A 23,511-nucleotide genomic window follows, 5' to 3' on the forward strand; every position below is an offset into this window, starting at 1 on the left:
TGGCGACAAGCTTGCGGTTACGTGCACGAGGTCGCGCACCGAGCTCGCGCACAGCCGCCATCTGGCTTTCGAGCACAGGCACCATCTCATGGGCACCCTTACAGCCTGTGATCACTTTCGCGGCCGTGCGGCCAATGCACCACTCGTACTCAGCAGTCCCCCTGGGGCACAAGCAGGCATCCACTTCGGCCTGCTGCTCGCAAGTGAGCGCACCACTCGTTTTTTTGGGCGCAAAAATATTTTTTCACCAGAAGTCACATTCATGCCTGACATCCCCTGTTGGTTAAACTCATCATTTGCATTTTACACGCTCCGCTGACTGCTGGTGAAATGCACTTTGAATAATTCACCAGTGAAGAGAAAAACATATTATGTCTCCTCTCTTTGTTGTTTTATATTTAATGCGTTTGGCTGAGGGTTGAATCTGCTCCTAGCGGCTGTGTTTACAACAGTGCTTGCTTGCGTTGTGTCAGTGGATGTAAAACTGTGCCCTGCATGGCAACTCTTTCTAAAGATCCTTCAACACTCACCTGGTGCAAGCTAACACAAAGCAATATTTGGTACTTATTTTACACTGCACTTAGTTTAATGGGCATTCCTGGAACATAGGGGCTACTGTTGTGGTTGACTTTCACTGTTATTGGCGTACACACACAAGCCTTATAACTGACCGATACATACATATACAGACACAAACACAGACATAAATGGTCCCCTAAACACACACAGGCACACTATGAGTGGATGCACACGTACACAAACATACGTGCACAAATACACATATGCAAATACCTTTACACAGACCAAAGCGCACTGCAGGGACAAAACACACACAGAAATGCACACACACTCACATTATACTCGAAATTGCAAAACTGAACTTTGAAATTACCAGTACTGTTTGATTTCTCTGCAGCGTTTTAATGCAGACTGTTGAACAAAAAGGCTAACTTTTTATTATGTTCGCCGCCCCCCCCTGATTTTTTCCAGTCCACAATGAGAGCAAATTAACAAAATATAACTGATATTTCCCTTTCTAAATAAGCCATTGCTTCCCAAAATCGTTTAAAACTAACATTTTGGTGCATTTGCCCAAAAACGTGCACAACCCAATTAGGAACAGCTAAAGCAGCTAAAACGATCAACAGTTTGGTTTTGGTTACAGAAATATTGCACATTACCCAATTCATAAATAGACAAACCCAAATATCCTCAAAATTTATAACACACATTTAGATCAATTTCAAGCAAACACATAACTTTGGCTAAGCCGTCTAAACACTTAAAATTCCAGACGCTAAAAGACAGCAAATGGTTGACAACAGATGCCAGTAGTTGTTCATGAACACAGGATTAAACAAGCATTGGCATAGCCAATAGGTCTCGCTTTTGGAACCTTATAAGTATTTAATTATGCAGCACAATATCCTTTGTGCAACAACATCAACTGTTGCATGGCTAAACACTTTTAAGGTCCCAAAAGCGAGACCTATTGGCTATGCCAATGCTTGTTTGTTAAAGTATCAAGTGTCTACATAAAAGGGTAACAATTAGAAATGAAAAGTTGTGGTCGATGTACTCGATAAATCAGAAAACTATTGCATTGCAATGTTCCTGCTAATGTATACGTAAGAGAGGAAATGACATCACAGGAAAAGAGGTAATGGGTAGCTTGATTTGTGATTCTTGGACAGCATGCCCTGGAGAGAAAATCATCTAAAAAATGCATGGATCTAGGGTTAGATCTGCCTACATTTCCAGGAAAATAGCATTTCCAAACAATGGTTTACACAGAAGAGGACCTCCATGTTTCAATTCCTCATGTCTCTGCAAATTACAATCTGCCTCCTGCTCTCAGCTCCGCTGAATGCCTGCAAAGTGTCACCAACCAAATGGAATACTTACAGTGATAATGTGGAGTGAGAGAAACTTTTCATCGTGCCCCAATCGCAGTTATCAGGGTCACACAGTGTTCGCCAAACACAAGGAAAGACCTAAAAAACATACCATTACCAGTGAGTTCTACTCTGAATCATGCTGTAAGATGTGACATGAGTGCATTGATTCACATCTGTTAAAAGCTCACTGTGTAGCACTAAGGCCACATTGTATGAACAGTGAATTGTTTAAAAGAGATCAAGAACGGCAGTATGATTTCAAAATTCCTTCTCTTTCAATGCTGCCAACTCCTGGAATTCGCTCCCTCTCCATCTGCGGAAGGAGCCCAACCTGTTAGCATTTCGAAAACTCCTTAAAACTCTTCTTTTTAACATCCCCTTCTAACACTTGCTCCCGGCCCGCTTGATCCGTCCTCAGCGCTGGCAGGCCTCAGGGTAGCCATGCGCTATACAAGTTTCACTTAATTCATTCATTCAAATGCCCTTTGGAAATGAGAGAGATGGTGCTGTGCTGATGTTGTCCACTTTTAAGTGCAGTCGAGGTGAGTTCTGATACTGATTTGTTTGGCAAAATGTGCTCATTAGTATCAATCACATGAGGATCAACTTTTGTGTTATTAGTTTCCAGTTATTAGTTTCCATTTCTCTAATGATTTGGCTGTTCGTTGACACTAGTAAGAAAACATGTGCATGAAAGCCATTACCATGAGAGCAATTATTAGAGGTGGGCAGTAAACTTCGCTCCTCAGATGGAGTTCACAGAGTTTTCCCACTCCTCACTCTGCTTGGAGCACAAAGTTTCAGAAAAACTTTGCCAACCACCTCGTGGCAGAGTTTCTTCTCATGCATGGCCCACCAACGGTAAGTTGGCGAGTGAAAAATCAAGAACTAACGGTAAGTTGGCGAGTGAAAAATCAAACGCCAGACCCCCTCCCAGTGAGATTTCTCAAGGTGCACGGTCTTGGCAGGTCACTGCCGCTCTTGTTGAGAAAGCTGCTGGGTGCATTGAGCAAGCTGCCGCTTGAGTAGAAAATCTACTCTGGCGTCAGAAAGAAGCAGCACCCTCTGGTGCGCAGCCTGGTGCCATTTGGGCTGATTTTACAGCATGGAACAACCTTGCAGCACTACAAATTAGCATGAGCAGCGCTACGTGCCACCGCGGATTCTCGCAGAGTTTTTGGGTAACTCCGTGGAACTCTGAATTTATGAGAAAATAAATCTTTTCTGAAACATTACACCTGCCTTGAGGAGGCGTACATTTTTGGGTCAAAGCCCTGCCTACCTTTTTTTGGTAGATGTGAATTGGTGTGAAAATTCATGAAGGGTTGCATTGTAATGCTCATGTACCACCCTTGGGACGCCCCTTGACGCAAAGTCGCTCTGCATTACTATAGGGGACCTTTCCAGTGCAAATCAAAATTTGCACTGGAAAGTAATTCCCTATTCAAGATTTTGAGCCGTTATGCTTAATTTTTTGTGGCAATTGCACCAGCACAATGTCTTACAAAATGTGGTCCGAAGAATGCACAGTATTATTGTGAGAAGTGTGGCCTGGCATATGCTGTCCTCTAGTTATAGGGGACACCTTGTACCAGTCCAATTCGACTCTTATGGTGATTGGTTAAAGACAACCTTTAAAGAAAGCTATCCTAGTGGTAGCTGTGGAGAGCAGCCTTCAGGCTAAGTCTTGAAGGAGTGTTAAGCTTATTGTTTTACCATAGATAACCTCTTGAATAACCAAATGAAAGAGTAGTCCACACAGGTATATATATAAAATATATGTATTTATTCTAGGAATAACCCCACTAGTCTCTTTATGAGGCTAGAGGTGAAGATACAATTCAAACAAGCATTGATAGTTACAATAAATAGCACTGGAAACACAGGGCCCCAGGGGGGGACAAAACCATATATCAAAAAAGTGGTATAAGAACCACGACAATTCTACAGACAATGCCTAGGGCATTTAGGGTCGCTGGCCCCTTGTGAAACCACCAAAGGTAGTGAGGAAGGGGACCCACGGGAGACGCGTGCAGTGGCTAAAGCTACTGTCGGGATCTCCATTAAAGCCTATGGAGAATGTCGCGGTTGAATTTTACAAGTTTAAAAACACTTCTAGCAGGAGTTCAAGTTCAATACTTTAGAGTTAAGCTTTTGAAGGGCCCACATCCACGAGAGTACCGAGGTACCACTGTTACCTGCCCCAGGGAAGCCGGGTGCATAGGTCGTTTTCGATGTCGGGTCGCGGGCTGATTTTCAATGGCAAAACGTGAAGAACTGCTGCTAGCCAGAAGCGTCGTCTTTGTCGTGAAGAATGAAAATGTAGATCTTGTAGAGAAGGACCTGAAAGCAGAGGGGACAGAGTCTGGGTCACGGCACAGTGACCAGGGGGCTCAAGAGAAGGAGCCCTTCAATGTCGGTTGCTTCCAGGTGGAAGAGGTGTAGCTTGGATCGTCACCCACGGGGTCCAGGAGGCGTCAAGGAAGGCCAGCTTCTGGAGGGCAACTGTCCCAAAAAGGATGAGGGTCGCTGCGGTATTAGTGTCCAGATTGGATCCACTAAGCCTTGGCAACCGTAACCCACGCAAGAAACACAAAACTGCTACTGGTGCAAACCCACGAGGTCTGAGCGAGGTCTCCAGCAAGGAGACTGAAGAGCAGGCCTGGAGCAACCAGGGGAACTCTTGGAACCAAAGATTGACCTCCGCTAGGGCCCACAAGTCGAGAGACAAGGGACCGCGGGAGGCAGCAATTTGGTGTGCGTAAAGATGCGCCCACGGGTCGCCGGAGCAGGTTAGGGTGTCGATCTTTGGCACAGAGGATGCTGAGAGGTTGGCTCAATAATGGGCCAAAGCACAACTTCCCCACTTGTCGGGGTCGGGTGCTGTGCAGAAGGTGGACAGTGTCCTGGGGTATTGGGGATCTCGGCACCCACGGGGTCCACGGTGCTGAGCTTTGCTGTGCACACTCACTGGCCTCTGGGATGCTTGGAAACCCACCTCAAGGTAGGAAAGAGTCGTCGATGTCCGTAGGAGCAGCGAGGTTCCAACCGGGTCACTTGCAGTGTTTCAGGTACCTGCCAAGCAGGGATGTAACTCCTTTACCCCAAGGGAGATTTCTTCAGTCAGCTGTGCGGCAGCAAGTCGAAGTTCAAGTCTGTGAAGTTCAAGAATAATCTGAGGCTCTGGGGACCCAGTATTCACCTTTATCCAAAGATTAGGGGAGTGTCCAGATCAGAGCCCACCGATGAGAGGTCAGGCGGGAAAAGGGTGGCTACACCCTCTCCCCTTTGTGTGTTTCCCACCAGGGCAGGGGACAGGATGCCCCTGAACCGGTTCCAGGCGGTGTATGCAGAATGTAGGCACTGGGGAAGCCTACGTGCAACTCTGAAAGGCATCCTATGGTGCACCCACCGAGTTCCAATCCACATAGTCTGTCTGGGGAGGTGGGAACACCTCCCTGCAACAGGATCCCTATTGTCCAGCTGCCGTGGCTGGAGTTCTGCCCAGCAACAGGCAGCCAGAGTCGTGTGGGTGGCAGGTAGCATCCATTTTGTACTACGTGTGCAATTTTAAATTGGTGTCTAAATTCTGCCGCTTTTCCCATATCGCCCCTTTAGCAGGGGGGAATCATGCCCTCAGTCCCATGGCTGGATTGGGGTTATGATTCCTACATGTTTGACACCAAACACGATATGGTTCTGTGTAGCCATTCTCAAGTTATCACGCTATCGCGATATACTTATAATGCGGTTAAGAGTATATGGTATGGCTACACTACAAACAACCCAGCAATGATTTTACGAAGGTTGCAGAGGGGCCCTACTCAGGTAGGGGTCCCCCCTCACACATATCTCAGCACCCTGCCTTGTAGGATTAGCAAGGCCTGCTTTAGGGGTGACCTATGAGGATATATGTGTTATATTAAGTGAGATACAGGATACCATATCCCTGTAAGGAGTGCAAGCACCACCTTACCCAGACTACAGTAGTGGTCTGGTGGTGTCATTTGGTATGGCTGTCCCAGGGGTGGCACAATAAGTGCTGCAGTCCCTGGTAGGCCTCTGAGGGACCCCTGCCCTGGGTACCTAGGGTACAAGGGGCTGATAGGGTGTCCTCAGAATCCAATTGGAAGGTACCTAGGGTACTCACATCAGTTTTAGGGAGGAAGCAGATAGGCTGGGGTCCTGGATAGCAGGATCCCAGCCAGACTAGTCAAAAACCATCCAAATACCAGGCAAAAAGTTGGGGGCAACCATATAGTCAGATTCCACCTTCCTACAATTATGACATGTTAGCAAACTCAAATGTTCTTATTACATTAAGAAGAAATAACCTATGATTTCAAAACAAAGTACACTTTTCTACAGATTATAATGAACTGTTAGAATGCAGGATAGTTCAGTGTTCTCATTGAGCATACATGAAGATTTCACTTGTCGAGATGGAGACTTGGAGGTAAAAGTATGCCTATAAGTGCAGTGATGAGTGTCCAAGTATGAATGCTCATCTTGGAAAGATGTGTAGGCTTGAGACATGGTTTGAGCTTCCCAGACACTTGCAAACAGTTCTGGGGACACACTGTAACAAAGGTGAAGACAGAAGATGTGTGGAATTTAAATAAGCACTGTAGGACCCATAATCTGATGTTGCAACTTCTTTCAGAAAACACCATCTTGGAGTGCTGTTAGGGTGACTGAAGGCACACCACATAAAATGTGATGAAGAAAGAGGGGGCAACTCAAAGTGAGTCATTTTAGGTTTCTCAAGACCAAGCAAGTAATGTCCATGCACTATTTTGACAAGACATACAAACATGAATGAATGAATCTGAATGAATAAACTATTTGTTTATATAAGGAAATGCCTCTTTTTGTATGGGCACTCCCAGGTTTTTCAACTGATGCTGCTGGTTTTTCGACTCTGAGAGTGCACTGAGGCCTGCTAACCAGACCTCAGTGCCAGTGCCTAATTCAACATACTCTAATGTGTATGTCGAATTGTCCATACCCAATTGAAAATTCCAAATTAACTGTAAGTCAGAAGTAAATGGTGCCCTGGTACCCAGGGCATGTACGTCAGAGGGGTATCCCAGAGCTTGCAGCACTGATTGTGCCACCATGGAGGTCACCCAAGTAAAACCAGTTTCCTAGCCCGCCACTCTAGACTGGTAGAGCAGTTGTGCGCTACTAGCCTGACTTTGCAATTAAAAGCAATGGTAAAGCCACCTCTTCCCCTGGACATGTGTGGAAGTTATACCTCTAGCAGGTCTACCGAGCCCTAAAGGCAGGGTGCAACATATGACACAGGCAGAAAATGTGCTTTACATGTCCTGGCAGTAAAACTTTAAAAACTACAGGTTTACTGTGGAAAGACTTGGCCACCCAATTGGTGAGTGCAGGCTTACATGCTGACCCCTCAGTTGTGCTAACTCCTGAACGCTGCGACCAAAATGGGCACTCCATGATATCAAATCGCTTGTTACATTAAGCCCAGCTTGCATCTGAAATCAGAATTAATGTAACTTTTTGCAGTGTGCAGTATTAGCAAAGCTGCCACTTTGTTACCTTTAAAACTCCTTTTTAGACCTGGCATTCTTTGTTTGGTTTCCCCTGTCTTTTTGCCTCTACCTCCTGTATTTTTGATGGTATGCTGGACTTCGTTTTTGCTGGTATGTGTACTCTGGGCACTTTACCACTGTTGAGCCATGCTAAAGTGCAAGTGCTCCCCGTGTAAATTGTGATTATGATTGGTTACCATGATTGGCAAATTTGATTGGAAAGTCCCTAGTAGAGTGCACTGTGTGTGCCCAGGGCCTGTAAAGTAAATGCTACTAGTGGGCCTGCAGCACTGGTTGTGCCACCAACATGAGTAACCCTGTAAACCTATCTCAGGGCTGCCATTACAGTGTCTGTGAGTGCAGTTTTAAACTGCCATGTCGACCTTGCAAATGTACTCACTTTCAAGGTCCAAACCTTCGCTTTCACTACATGTAAGGCACCCCTAAGGTAGGCCCAAGTTATCCCAATCGACAGGGTGTAGTGTATGTGAAAGGTAGGACATATACTGGTGTGTTTTACATGTCCTATTAGTGAAATACTGCCAATTTCGTTTTTCACTATTGCAAGGACTAGCTGTTCCATAGGCTGTCATCATTGGTGCTGCCATGGAGCTTGGGCTCTCTGAGCTCTGAATTTTAAACACAAATCTTTTAGGAAAAGTCACTTTAAAATGTTGTGTTTGAAAATGCCAGTTTTAGAAAGTGAAACAGGTATTTCTTTTATAAAGTGACAACGTATAACACCATGAAGCAAATCATACAAGACTTACATGATTCATTCAGTAAATACATTTCAATAACCGGGTGTATCGATAAATCATTTGATTTATATTGAAAATATATGTGACAAGGATTCAGATGCAAACAGTTCTCACATACATTGATAACAGAGATCAATAATCAATAAATGAAAGTATGCCAGTCATCAATGTATAAGTACTCATTTCCACATGTTTAAAGATTGAGTCAATCCTAAACATAGAATTCAAAACTCAAATTAAATTGAATTTAACACTAACTAAAGGGAAGAATGTGTTATGCATCGACGTTTCGGTCTCCTTTGCAATATGCTGACAAGACCATCTTCAGGACAAAGATGGATCTTGTGAGATTTCCCTACCCTCCAGAAACAAGAATATGTATAATATATATGACTTTCTAATTCAATTGTGAAGAAGTGCAACAAAAATTTATAATATTAAAGATCAAATATGTGTTGATAAACTTCAACAAACACCAATTATTAAATGAAAAAAATAACTGAAGGTTATGGTTGTAGTGTTATAAAAATAAATATATGCACATTCAATCTGAGATTTTACACCACCTAATTCCAGTGCAGAATCTGAGGTACACTTTCTGGTTGGTTTTTTCCAAGTCGACATGGTATATACCAAGAAGGTCTCTTAAATGATACACAGAAGAAGACCTATGAAAACAGAAACTTGAATGAAATTCTCTTTTTAAAAGAGAATCCAATAATTTTTTTAGATGAAGTTTTAGTACTTACTTTTGGACATAGATGACCTCACATGAAACAATCAAATTTTAATGTCTTATATTCTCCTATTTGGGACATATAGGAAAGTATAATCATTTTATACACGTACAGCCTTGTCTAAACATGTTATATTAACTGAGGTCAAGGTTTCACTAAAATTTCAACACTTTTTCTTTATAAAAACCTTTAGAAAGCAGGCATTTTTCTTGCTTAACCATCCTGTGTGTGCCCAGTGCTTAATTTGTAAAATATTAAGTGCAGGTGCTCAAATTGTTTTAGGATGCCACTCAAATTTCCCCCAGCTCCACCCACTTCCTCCACTGGCTCCCCCCACTTACTATATTGGCTCCACCTACATCCTCAACTGGTACTGCTGAAAGCCAGATCTAGTTCCCTATCTGGATTTCAGCAAGGGAGCCTTCATCAAATAAAGTTTTGATAGGAGGTTCTCACCTCTCCCAAGAAAACTTTGAAACAAATAGAAAACAAAAAGTGCATTTAAAGCACAGTTTTGGAATACATTTGCTAAAATAACTAATGCATGTAAAGGGGACACATGAAATATTCCAGTACCAAATATCTTCAGCATCCTAGGGGACTTCATCCCCCAACCAGAAACACGCTGGAAGGTGCGTTTGCTGACTGGTGGGGAAAAGGGGTGGGGACTCCAACAAGCTCTCAGCAATCCCGTAATGTGGGACTTACTGGTGGTAACAGGAGGGGTTCTTGACCCCCAAGGACACTGAACAGCTAAGGGGACTTCATTCACCAACCTGTAGTTCTCCCTGAGGCGCCTTTGCAAACCAACCTACCTAGCAGATCTCCTGGTCATATCAGGAGGTGTAAGACAATCTAGAAGTAGGAATTCTCAAATACTGGAAAAACTGAAACTTGGATCTTCCTAAGTTCTGAAACAATCCTTTTCTGGTTCAACCTCTAGCACCTGAAACTCACTAACTCCCCAACATCTTATAGTTCAGAAAAGGTTTAAAAACTTCAAAACATATTTCTGTGAGCCTGGTTGTTCGACAGTTCCATCATAATGGGATCAGGAATGGCCCTATCTTCACTGCAGTTTCAGAATTGACTTGGATCACCCCATTGAAGTCATGAACAAACCATCTTCTCCTCCTTCTCCCACCCGCTACATCTTGTTCTAGCTTGATATTTTCGTAAATAGTGATCTTTTTTCTATATAAAGCACTGGCTTGAATACCTCATGGTGACATTACGCTGTTTAAAATTGTGAAAGAATTAAATAAATAGGGGCTTGGGTGTGCAACAAGGCACTCAACCATTTTGAAGAGGCCCATAGTGTCGGATCCTGTGCAGAGGAGACTACATGGTACTTCCCTTGAATATAGCTCAGAATAGCTCGATTTGGGTGCTTGATAGCAGAATCGGACAGTGGCCTATAGGGTAATCAGACAGTGCCAGACAGGTGAGCCTGTTTTATGGTCTGCTTGGCTGGTTTTTACTGTTGATTTCCCTGATAATAAAACAAACATTTCTTGCAGCAAGCCTTTAACCGTGCCTCGCAGCGCTAAACCAAACAACTGCTTCAATGCAGAGTGTATGCATCTATCATTCTGGGCACTTGTAAGAGAGAGCCTGGCCACATCTCTCCCAAACATGTCACTTTTACAGTTCTCTCCTGACACCGCCCTGTAGGACCAGGGTGCAGGGAGTGGGCTTCAGCGCTCTTCTTACCATAGGACTTAGGTACTTTACTGTTGCAATTCATTCGTTTCAGTAGAGATGTATTTCACTCATCCTATTTTGGCTTAAGCACCCTGTTTCAGCAGTAAACAGGAAGTGATAGGAGTGTTTTTATAACCACCACCTAGTTGTTTTTTTTCTCCTTAATATGAATAACTAACCAGTTCGACCTTTAAACACTCCAAATAAATGTGTAGGCTTTGTCTCTAATACAACACACACAAATGTATATTCTTACATCTGCGACCTGACCTGGACAGGGGGACAGACACACACATACAATTGTAAATATTCTTACACACCATGCATGGAATGTAAATGGAATAAATAATTATTCAATAGAAATAATACATGTTTCTCTTTCACATACACAGAGGGAAAACTGTAAACATATGCCAGAGCATTCAAAAGAGTGATAGCTGGAAGTACGAGCACATATAAACACAAATACATGCAATCACAAACATCCCCACAAAGGCATGCGCCTACGAAAAACCACAGAAACCTACACAACTAAGAACTTTCACATCAGTGCATCCACCATAAATAAAACACAAACACGTGTGACGCAGGAAGTCACAAACAAAATGCACACAATTTCCCAGTCAAAAAGCAAACTCAAGTCAAAACGTAAGACGAAAACAAACACATAACCAATCATAGGTATCGACACACAATGTACCCCACACGGAATCAAACACACAGAACTGCAGACATCTGCATAAGTAGACTTTGGCATTGCATGCTTTTAAACAATGATGGTGCAACACAGCTCATCATAATCCAGGGAGAAGAAAGAAAAGAGGATTAAATTCCCCAAGACTCCTAAGAAAGAGTTATGTGTATTTTTGATGCTATCATTCGCCACATTCTAACAAGATCACGACCTGACCCGTGCACATCAGGCTCTCACAGTGGGGCCAGGCCACGAGCACAAGCATGTAAAAGACAAGTCAAAATTAATCATTTCTGACCTGCTTCTGCTTCGGCTAGATTCAGTTCTGTGCGTGCATCGTGTGAGCTGTTAAAATAGTAAGCAGCTACAAGCTCTTTAATTCCTCCTAGGATGTCTCGTTAAGTTTGTTGTCTGGCTGAGACATGATCTTTCCAGGACGTGTCACCCAGCCTGCCTCAGTGCCTCTCCCCAGTTCACCCATCAGCCCTCCCTCCACTGTAATAAGTAACACATTTCAACGACGTGCTACATGAATGGCAGGCGTGAACTACTGACATCACTAACGTGATGCAGTCATCATGCCTGGAGCTGGGTGGGCCTTCCTCTGAAGACATTCGAGGAACACTTCATCCGAGCAGAAGGAGGAGGAGGAGAGGACAGGTAGGTATTTTTTTTTTTTTTAAATAATTACTTGGCCCATCACAGGGATATAATTTCAATAGCCCCGGCCCTGTCAAATAAGTGCCGGTGCTAAGCACCGGCACAAATTAAGCACTGTGAGTGCCTCTGCCTGCTTGTGGATTAACCGTGTGGTTTTAGACTGACAGGGGCTGTTTGTGTATTCACTCCAGATACACACACAAAGGTAGTTGAGCTGTGCCCTGCATATGCTAATGGGCCATCCTGGGCTAGAGTGGTGGTAGGAGTTGTCACTGACATCTAAATAGGCCGTGGCTGTTCTGCACAATGCTGTTTCCACACTCTGTTGTGTGGCTGGACCAGGAAGGGCAGGACTGATTTTTACTGAGCAAGAGAGACTTTTTGCCAAAGACTTCAAAGAGAAAAGTAGTATAAATATTGGGGCCCTGATCCCAGAACTTTAAAATACTTTTGGACTAGGGACCCTGCCAAGAAGAAGAGCTGGAAGAGCTGCCAGGAGGAGTACTACCACGGAGCTCCATGGCGGCTGAAGCAGGTACTGAGAAGGGTCCTAGACTTTGATGAAAGTGTGACTACAGGTCGGGCCCCCACATGGAACACACTTTCCGGATATTGTCTAACAAAGCGCCACTAGAGAAAATTCTCCTCTACCACATATCACACCTTAGCGCATGTGTCACATATATGGTCTTTTAATAACATGTTTTTAGACCACTCACTTTGCACTACACATAGGTCCTGAAGAAAGCCATACCACTAAGAGAGCATGGCTGAAACATGTTGACCGACTAGGATATTGGAGTTACCTTAAGATCTCCTTTAGTATCCGACTCTCGTTTTTATTAACTGTCAAGGGCCCACTCAATAAAATAGTCATTTTTTATCCCAGGGACCCTTAGGACAGCCTTTTTAACATTCACTCACTTCCTTTCACTGCATTCTCACGGCACAATACTAGCTCCGCTGTATGAAGGTGTCGTAGTACACCTGAGGTGCACTCGGTGCCTTGTGTGGGGCCCGATGATGAAGCATGTCACTAATTAGGTGGGTGAGTGAGGGCCTTACTATAAACATAATGTGTTTCCTTTCTCTTTGATAAAACATATATACCAGGGGAAGCGCACTGGCTCCAGTACCTTTCCTCCCTCTCCTTTTGATTCTTATTATTAGGAGGAGTACTACCCCTTTGCTGTTTGTTGCTTTGTTGGGTTGTCCTGCAGTTGCTACTTCTGTCTTGGGCAGTGAACGGACTGAATGGAACTGTCTTAAATCCTGCTGTTAAAGTTTCACTAAGGGCTTGAAGTAAAGCTGGCCATCTCAGGCACACCAAAGACTTTATCATCTTCTGGGCACCTGCACCTGGAACTGTGTGTTTCAGCTGACACAGAGGGGAAAAAGCAACCCGACACTGTCAAGGATGCAGCTGTCAGCTCTGTGACTTGTTGGCCCTGCAATGAGCACCTCTGCACTTCAAACCACAACCCTGGTCTCATCGAGGCCGTCACCGAGCCGCTGCTGGCACCACATGCTGCACTGCCTCGCTTCACATCGCTGTCCTAGTCTCATCAACGACGACGCTGCAATCTGACCTTAACACTGCTGTCTGCACCGTGGCTTGAGCGCACCGCTCATAAGTTACACAACGCAGCGACCCATCCCACACCGCAGCAGTGGTCCACAGACGCAAGCGCCATCGACACCAGATCATCTACAAAAGCAGGGCTTCAGCATTGACAACAACACTGCTTGCACCGTGACCTGTCGGCACCGCAATGAGCACCGCCCCACAGCTCACTGCAGCCTTAGTCTTGCCACTGGACGGCATCACCAAGCCGCTGCCAGCACTGCAACCTGAAGGCACTTCACGCCACACTGCTCCACTTTGCACTGCAGCACCAATGCCTATCGACACCAGTGCTGCTGAAATCAACACTCACGGAGTTTGATCTGCAACACGTGTGACTTCAAGGACCTGACGACTCCTGCACCGACCTTTGGAACTGAAACCTGCCGATGCTGACAGCGTTGCCTCTTCAGAACTCATCGAAAGATTCACAATGCCCTGCGTTTCTAAGATCCTATTTGCTGGTCTTCCCAACAACGTAGCTGGCCTGCGACCTCGCGATCAGCTTGAACGCTTGGATTTGTTTGTTCACGATGCCGTGATAGCACCGGACAGAGCTATCAACTTCAATAAACTGTCTTTTAAGCTGATTCTTGCAAAATGAATTTCCTTATTACTGTATGTTGGATTTTTATTGTTTGGGTCTTGTTTTACACAGAAAAATATTGGCATTTTGTTAAAACTGGTATGGTGACCTTTTTAGATGTTTTCACTGTATTACCGAGAGTTATGTGCAAATGCTTTACACATTGCCTCTGAGATAAGCCTGATTGCTCATGCCAAGCTACCAAGGGGATGAACAGGGTTTATTTTAGAAGTGTAAATCGTCTTACACTGACATGAACGAAAGGGTCCCTACTTGCACAGGGTGCAAGCCTGCCAACCAGAGACCCTCCTTTCTAACAACTTCCAAAAACGCTTCCAAGAACGAAGTGTATGAATGATGGAATAACTCCGAAGATTGTCTGGAAGGTGCTAATCAACCCGAAGCCAATTGATTCGAAAAAGTGTGCTACTCCTGTGGTACTAGACATGTTAAAAATGAGGTGCATAAGCTCCCCAAAATGTAGTAGGAAATTAGTGCGCAGTAGCAACTGTATCTTAGAAGAAAACCTTGCGACTCGAAGATCAAATGTCTTCTTTGCAGATGTTAAGGCCACATCCTTCCGGAACAATAAGGCTTTTAGTCTGCTCAAAGCAGCAAAGTGCACATTCAAAAGCTTTATAGAGGGCTAAAGCGTTACTTCCTTAACTGTGCGGGCAGGTGGAAACAGTACTTGTGCTCAACAGGTCAGGACTGCAGAAACCGATACCAGATAGGCAATGCATGGTTTCATGCCACAGCAGCTCTGATCATTCAACATCAAATAACTCCCATTTGTAGGTGAGGCAAGATGGCGTCCACCGGGTCGGACGTGTAAGCAGAAAGCTCCCGGTCCCCCCCGACTCAGCAACGCGGCTCTAAGCGCGTCAGGGAAAAAAGGAAAAGAGGCTTGATTTTCACTTTTGCTGCCTTTTGCTGCCACATACCTGCGAGGTCCCGCATTGCTGTCGGTGCCACTGATGGGAAAACTCGGCCCAATGTTCGGAGTCTCTTCGATGTAGACCCGCGCTCCCTGCCTCTGTGGTTTCGTGGCTGTTGCTGGTGCTGGCTCCTGCTGGAGGCATGTCTGCTCTCGCTTCGGCCGTGCCTCCTTTCATCATGCCGCCCAAGTCAGCCAGAGGAGGGTAGACCCGGGCAGCCTCAGATACTGCTGGGACAGGCAGAGGAGGTCCCGGAAGCGGTGTACAGCGTAGTAGTGCTGGTGCACAGGAAAGAGCAGCAGGAAAACTGGATGTTTCTCATGGAGGTGAACAGGGGGGAAAAAAGGTTCCCGCATTATTCTTGTCTGCCGACAGCAGGATATCCGTATTGACACAAGATCCATTGCTGCTTGATTGGAAATCCCCAGAGTCTATCTTGCAAAGCACCGATCTTGTGGAGGTGAACAATGTCCAGCTGGTTCCAGAACCCCAGCAGCAGTTAAATAAAAATAAGAACAGATCCAACTTGAATTCTAAGGAAGGTAGGGGCTTGTAGGCAGTAAGCCGGGATTGGTGGAAAATCAAAAGACTTTCAGGCACATGCATCAACAAGGACTTTTGCGATTCCTTAATTGTGATTTTTAAGGAATCGCAATTAAGGAATTGCAAAAGCCTATGCATGTAGGAATCGCTATAAAAATAGCGATTCCTACACATTCCTTAATTGCGAGTCGCAAATTGCGAGTCGCAATTAAGGAATGCCGTCCCATTCATTCCTATGGGCCTCCAGGCCCATAGGAATGAATTGCAGATTGCATGCGCAATTTGCGAGTACCAGTAGGTACTCGCAAATTTCTCATGCAATTTCAAGGGTGCTAGGGTGTCAAAATGACACCCTATTGCACCCCTGAAATTGATCTGTGCACATATATTGCACACACACATGCTCTAAGGGCATGTGTGTGTGCAACATGAAACTTTGAAAAATGCACAAAAGTGCATTTTTCAAAGTTTTTGCAAATTACCATGAAGTTCAACTTCATGGTAATTTGCTCCCCCTATTAGCGAAATCGCTATATTTTTTTACTTTAATGCATTGCATTTAAGGAATCTCAATTTGGGATTCCTTAAATGCAATCGCAATTTAAGTAATCGCAATTTAGAGATTCCTTAAATTGCGATTTTTGCATTTGGGATGCTGCATCCCAAATGCAAAAATACCGGTCGCAAAGGGGCAGATTCTGAGAATCTGCCCGTTTGCGACCGGTTTTTCCATTGATGCATGTGCCTGCAAATCCTCACATCTTGGAGATGGTAAGGTCAATCCCGCGCAGCACACCGTGCCCACGGAGTCAACCATGGTGGTACAAGCTGAACCTCCCCTGAACAAAGGCACAGTGGATGTAATACTGAAGGTAGGGGGCAAGGGGTGGAATTCGCTGGCAATATACAGGAGTTAGGGAAGGAAAGTGGCTCTGGGGAAAAATGATTTTCTATGTCGGACCCCTCCGATTCAGATGATAAAGTAGAGGTGGCCCTGAGAATACTATCACGAGGAGAGTCATCCAGCAGCGGTGGCAGCAAGTTGGGCAGCATGCAATTAGAGCAAGATGATAGTGGGAACACCGATATGGGCTGATGACCGTGCGTAAGAAGCAGGCACCCACGGAGAAGGCGATACAACCAGAGGATACAGCCACTCCGCTATGGGATTATTCTTTTTCACCTGGGATGGCACACGACATGGGGGCTGCCTCCAGTCACACAGCAGTAGCTCCAACGGAAAAACTAGATGACGAGATCTCTTTGGTGGCGATATACCAAAGCATATTGGATCATGGAGTTGATACCTGAATGGAGAGTCAGAAAACTCAGGGTGCCTGTCGGAAACTTCATAACACAGTCAGGAGAATAGCAAAATCCTGTACCGAATTCGCAGAAAGGATTAATGAAGCGGAGGCACACATATCCACCCTTGAAGATGAAGTGGCAGTCCAGAATTCTGTTACAAAAGCCATGCGTGCACATAAGGATGACACCCAATGTAAACTGGTTGACTTAGAGAATTGCCTACGGAGCAATAACTTGAGAATCCTGGGAACTGGAGGGAACTGAGGGGCAGGATATTCGGAAATTTGTGGTGTTGTTTATTGAGGCCTTTCCGGAACTATCAGTGTGGAACTGGGACCATGAAATTCAAAGGGCACATCAGTTTATGTTTAAACAACCACCCGTTAGAGCAGGGCAACCTGCTCCTAAGCCCAGGGCTATTCTGATCTGCCTAAATAATTTTCTGGCTCGCCAGGCAGTATATGATCTAGCACGGCCAGATAGGAAGCGGGCGGTGAAGGGTACCCAGTTTTTTTTCAGACATGATTTTTACCACCAAACGGTGGAAAACTGTGACAACTCCGTCAATTAATTACACCGTTCCAAGGCAAGGAAGTGCAGGTTTTTGGTTGAATCCTGCTACGCTAAAAATAGTGTATAAGGAGCAAACGTGCTTTTATATATCAGAGGTGCAAGCTAAGGAGTATTTACACTCGATGTAGGGGCAGTTTCCAAACACAAGACTCTGTACCTCTGGATTGTTAGAATGCGTACTTATAGGTTTGACATTTAATGATTAGGCTTGTTTTTTCCACGGTAGGTAGGCTAGGCAAGTGAAGGGGGATATACCGGGTGACAGTGGAGCTTCACATTGCACAGGACCCTGGGTCCTATTGCCTCGCCTTTGGGGAAGGGAGGGGGGCAGAGGGGTTAGTGGTTAGGGTGAAAGGGAGTAGGGTGGAGGGCACAGGGCTGGGTCAGGGTGAGAAGGTGTGGTGATAGTGATGGGTGTGGTGTGCTTCTGGGGAGAAAAGATCAATCCATAGCATGAGGAAGTTGGACGGCTTTAGGTTTGTCAATATTAATAGAAGAGACATATGCCCGGTAAAGGCTGCAATAAGGTATGGGGGTAGGACGGCACCCTTAGGGATACGTATATGTTCATTCAATGTGTGTGACCTGAACAGTAGTGGAAAAAGGCAGCGGGTATGTTTACTGGAAATGCACATTCCATTGGGTAAACGCAGAGTTTTGAATGAGCTCGGATATACAATGATTGCTGGGTCATTACAGGCTACCACAAACAGGGGAGTGGCTATCTTGGCGCGACTGGGGATTCAGACCACGGGGAGGATATTGGCTGATAATCATGGTAGATGGGTTATCACAGAATGTGTGGTGGGGGCCGCCAAGGTTGTAGTGTGTACGGTCTACGGGTCGAATCTAGGTGAGGCAACAGTATTGGAAGGGCTGAAGGTCGAATTGGCATCATGGCCTACTCCCCTGATTTTATGTGGGGATTTTAACATTAACCCGGGCTGCCAGGAATCGGCGTTAAATAACAACAATTACTGGGGTAGAAAACCTAACGAGTTGAAGGCACTGCAGGAGCTAAAGGCTGATCATGGATTGGTTGATGTGTGGCATACTCTGAATTATCCCGATCCAGGATATACTTTTTATTCATATCCACACCACAAACTGGTATGGCTAGACTATGTTTTTATGTCAAGGGCACTCACATCTGGGGCTAAGATGCTGGTGTGACCGAGGATTACGGCGGACCATGGTCCGCTGCTGTTGGATATCCCTGCCATTAGTAGAATGATTCCGGCAAGATCCTTTTCTTTTGATAGGAAGCTCCTATTGGATATTCGTTTCTTAACCATATTAAAATCTGGTTGGTGCAATTTCTGGATAGCAACAGGGATTCAACCTCCAGGGCTATAATGTGGGATGCCTTAAAGGCTGGCCTAAGGGGTGGAATTCTCAGCTATGGACGTTTCAGACAGAAACAACTCCAAACTACTATGCAGAGTCTCCTGGATGATCTCAGAATTGCAGAGGAGAAGCTAATCCAAGGGATATCTGCTGGTGTTGCTATTAAGATGTTGCAACCTACGATAGCCTGCTGCAAGGTCAAGATTAACTTAGTGTGGAGCAAGGAAATTGCTAGTAAATACAAGCTTTTTAGAGAAGAAATCTACGAATATGGGAAAGGTACAGGGCGTTGTCTGGCACAAAGGCTATGAGCTAAGGAAGCGGCACAAAGAATTGGCACCATGACTGATTCTAGGCGGAGGATAGTGGAAACAAGTGAGTGGATTCTAGGCGTATTTTAGGCATTTTTTGAAGTATTGAAATACTGAGAGTAATCGTGATAGCCAAACTGACGAGGCCTTTGTACAAAAACTAGATACGGTATTGCTAGGGTGGGAAGAACAGATAATGCTGGATACCCCAATTACTATGGATGAGCTGGAAGAGGCAATAGACTCATTAGCTAGGGGTAAGGCGGCGGGTCCAGATAAGCTTCCGCTTGAGGTTTATAGAACTTTGTTTCAGGAGCTTAAGGGTGATATGCTGCCTACTTTTCAAGATGCACAGCATGGGAATGCTCCACCGTCCTGGGACGAGGCCAACATTATTTAAAAAAAAAAAGTTAAACCCAGTTCGTATTACTAGGGGGACCAGGCAGGGTTGCCCGTTCTCCCCTCTGCTATTTGCCCTGTATATTAATCCCTTCTTGATGCTGCAAGGAAGTAACAAAATTAGCTCTGTAGTATGTGGGCGGCACAAGTTCCAGGTAATGGCTTATGCAGATGACATTGTTGTAATTACCCCAGACCCAGCTGTAGCCATCCCGGAGATAGAACGACTCACCAATATGTTTGGTGTGGTATCAGGGTATAAACTCAACCCAACTAAAACACAGATTATCTGCACCAAGGCGGCCTGTCCAGATGAACCCAGGGTAAATGATGAAGCCACATATTTGGGGATTAAAATCAGGAATTGTCTGCAGGAATTAGTTGAGTTCAACTGGGGGGTTATTCTTGCCAGAATCAAGGATGAATTAAATTGGATGGAATGTCTGCACCTCTCACTGGTGGGAAGGTGTAATGTTCTCAAAATGAAGGTCCTACCCAAAGTTTTATATTTCTTTAGAGCAGTACCACTCGAACTAGCGCGGCCACAGCTGCAAAAACTACAATCAATATGTGATAGGTTTTAATATATGATACTACCTCACAGGTGCGGGGGTGGGCAGTCCCCAACTTTACATTCTACTATTACGCTTGTATTCTACAAAATATGCAAAAAAATTGAACAGGGGAGAAAATGAGGAATGATGCGGAAGTACCATCAATATATAAGACGTTGCTTGGTTCGGCAGCTAAGAATTGCTTATTTAGGATTTTGGAGCCAAGCTATTTTATAAAAACCTGGTTCAAGGTTGTCGTCGAGGCATTTAAGGTTTGGAAGGCGGTGCAGAGTATTCTTCACATTAAGGGGGTATGTTTTTATACTCCTGTTTTTTGGGTGTGAGAATGGATAGATAGAGAGCTAAGGGCATAACGCAAATAGGAGATTTGTATGACGACGAAGGACTCTCCTCTTTTTCAGCCCTGGTGGAAAAATATTCATTTTTCAAAACTGACTTTTTCAAATATTTGCAGTTTCGAGACTTTTTAAATAGGAAGCAGAAACAGAGTGGGATAAAGCCTAATCTCCTGGTTGAGGCTATAAAACGGATAGTTAAGATAGGTGTATTGTACAACAGCTTGCAGGATACACAGCCGGACGATCTGACTGCCCAAAATCTTAAATGGAGCACACGGCTGGTGTGGGAAGGGGTATATTTGGAGCACGCTATAGATATGGCTGAAAAAATTCCGGTATTAGCCAAGCAAAAAGCACAACACTATAAGACGATATTTAGCCTGTATCACACCCCTGCAAAGATGTTGAAATGGGGTGGCACGAATGATGGGAAATGTTTTCGCTGTGGGGTTGAGAAGGCAGACATTGTACACATCTTTTATGCGTGCACCTCTCTAGCACAATTGGTGAGACACATTGAAGTGTTTGTGACTGATATCATGGGGGTAGGCATCCAAATATCACCTGAAGTAATGTTATTAGGTGTTGGGGATAACTCCACGCAGGGGCAAGGGCTGCATACGTTTCGCTTTTTCATTTTTATGGCCACAGCTGTCGCTAGATTATGTATCGCATCAGTTTGGTTACAGAAGGATGCTCCTTCCTTTGAGATGTGGAGAACTAAATTGTACGCTATTTACAATCTTGAATTTAGTCTCCATTCCCTCAAAACTGCATGAAGACAGAAATTGGGCATACCAATATGGGGGCCCATGATTGAGCACTCGAAGTAGCCAAATGAATGTCTACTGTATCCTTTTGTTGGTTTTGTTTTCTCTCTTTTCCTCTTTGTTTTTTTCTTCTCTCTCTTCTTGCAGCATTATATCATTAACTGTTGGTCATTATTTTGTTTACAATTATTTTTGTAAGTGGTATACTGATATTTTTTATGAATTGAAAATAAAAAAATAAAAAAAAATAACTTCCATTCCAGATGAATCTGTAAGACAGACAGATCACCACAGCTGAAGAACCCTTCAGATAGAAGGACAAATTTGCAATTGACGCAGTACATGCATCATTAAACTAAACCTTCCTATACACCAAGAAATGCCGTAAATTATTCTCACTGTCAGTCCTGCAAAGAAATACTTAAATATCGCCATTCCTACTGAGATATCTAAAAGGTAAGATAAATGACTTGTGCACAAATCCTTCTCCTAGCACTTCGTATCTGTCTACTTGATGGTGGTGTAAACAGTATTGGAAGTGAAATGTGGAAATTGGCAGAAAAATAAACCCTTGGACTATCCAATCCACAGAAAGTATTTCTGCAACAGTGAATGGCAATTTCTTTAACTTCTCTATGTGTAACATAGTATATGTAGTGCTCTTTCTTGCCATGATGGTTTGTTGTTTTGTTGATTGTAAGGTAAAAACAAGCTGTTGGCATTAAGGTGTCGCCATTGTATGCGACCGTCATGAAATGTCTGAAGAGTCCATCATAATAACATAATCAATATAAGCTGTGACTGCCCATGTTATAAAGAGGACATGCCATTCTGTATGATGTATATTGCAGATGACATAATGTTACCCAGAGAGTATATTCTAGTAGATAAGGTGGTCATACCATTATCAACTACTGCTAGAGCCCTTTCTAAATTTTCCCTGTCAATTTTGCGCAGTCTCTCAACAGCTTCCTGCTGTGAAATCGTCCACACTTCTTGGAATATTGCATTCAAGAAGCGCTTTTGACGTGACTTCTGAGGACCTGGTAAAAAGACCTGTAGACCCATGTCATCAGAAAGAATGCACATTTGTTTTTTCACTTGAGACAATGTTGAGGTTTTTAGCCAAACTAGGCATAACTTCCCAGCACTGTAAGTTGTTACCACCCCAAGTGTTGAGTCTGCGCATTTCGTAGGTCGGGCCTGCTTATCTTAAATCCTTTTGTGTCAGCTAGGAAATGTGCATGACATCCGTTAGTATCTAATGACTACACTAACCATCCCCCCGATTGGGTACTGTCGAATTGTATGAACCGTTCGAAGCATGGTGTGTAATATTTTCTCCGTGAAATTTGTGAACCGTCGCCAGTTCGCAAAATGAGCAAATGTGGGAATATTTGGTGTATTCAAATCTTTTATCTTAGCCAGGCCAAGACATGATGTTTGCTGCACAGTTTTGTTTAGGAAAATCCGTTGATGTAGAATATTGCATGCTCTACATAAAGCCTTGTTCCCCTGAACCTGCCAATCTTTAGTTCCCCAAATGGATTTTAAATCAACAGTGTTTCTCCGAAAGTCAAACCCTTGTGTGGACAACTAGGAAAGAAAAGATGCATAATATATATCTGCTTTGTCTCAGTGAGCATATGTTTCAGTGTGAGAGATGGTGTGAGCCTAATAAGACCCTGGGTCTGCTGTATTGTGACCAGAAAAATATGCAAATGTCTGTGTAAATGTTTTTGAACTACCCTATGGTGGTGTAGGGCAGTGTTCCCATTGTGTATAATTAAATCCTGCACGTGGAGTACTTGTTTTATGGCAAGAGGTGGTGACCATAATGTTGAAAACAGAACATTTAATCATAATTAGTCATACCATTATAAATATCATCAGAGTTTAAAACAGTGGAATACTCTGGTCTTCTAATATTTTATGCACTGTATCAATGTACTCTTTCACTTGAATACCTGACAAATTTCAATGATATGAACACTCACAGATAACAAATCAATATACTTATATGAAAACATGCAAATTTGACTGTCAGTCTTGTGCTTTTCTACTGCTGTGTAAGCCTCATTACTAATATTTATTTTCCAAACCCCTTACCTGTCAATCCACACAGCTATTAGCCTGGCAGTTATGGTTGACAGCATTTGGAATCGTTCAAAAAACACAACATAATTT

The 23,511-nt window shown here is 44.0% G+C and overlaps 1 long non-coding RNA gene across 1 annotated transcript in view; it reads right to left on the minus strand.

Moving 5' to 3' along the window:
* Positions 1-11,812, minus strand: part of LOC146856794 (uncharacterized) — a 36,882-nt gene extending 25,070 nt beyond the window's left edge. The window contains exon 1 of the long non-coding RNA XR_014979503.1: positions 11,651-11,812. This is a non-coding gene — a long non-coding RNA (uncharacterized LOC146856794). The remainder of the gene's footprint in view (positions 1-11,650) is intronic.
* Between the last annotated feature and the right edge of the window lie 11,699 nt (positions 11,813-23,511).

Source organism: Triturus cristatus, chromosome 3_2, assembly GCF_964204655.1.
Source record: "Triturus cristatus chromosome 3_2, aTriCri1.1, whole genome shotgun sequence".
NCBI lineage: Eukaryota > Metazoa > Chordata > Amphibia > Caudata > Salamandridae > Triturus > Triturus cristatus.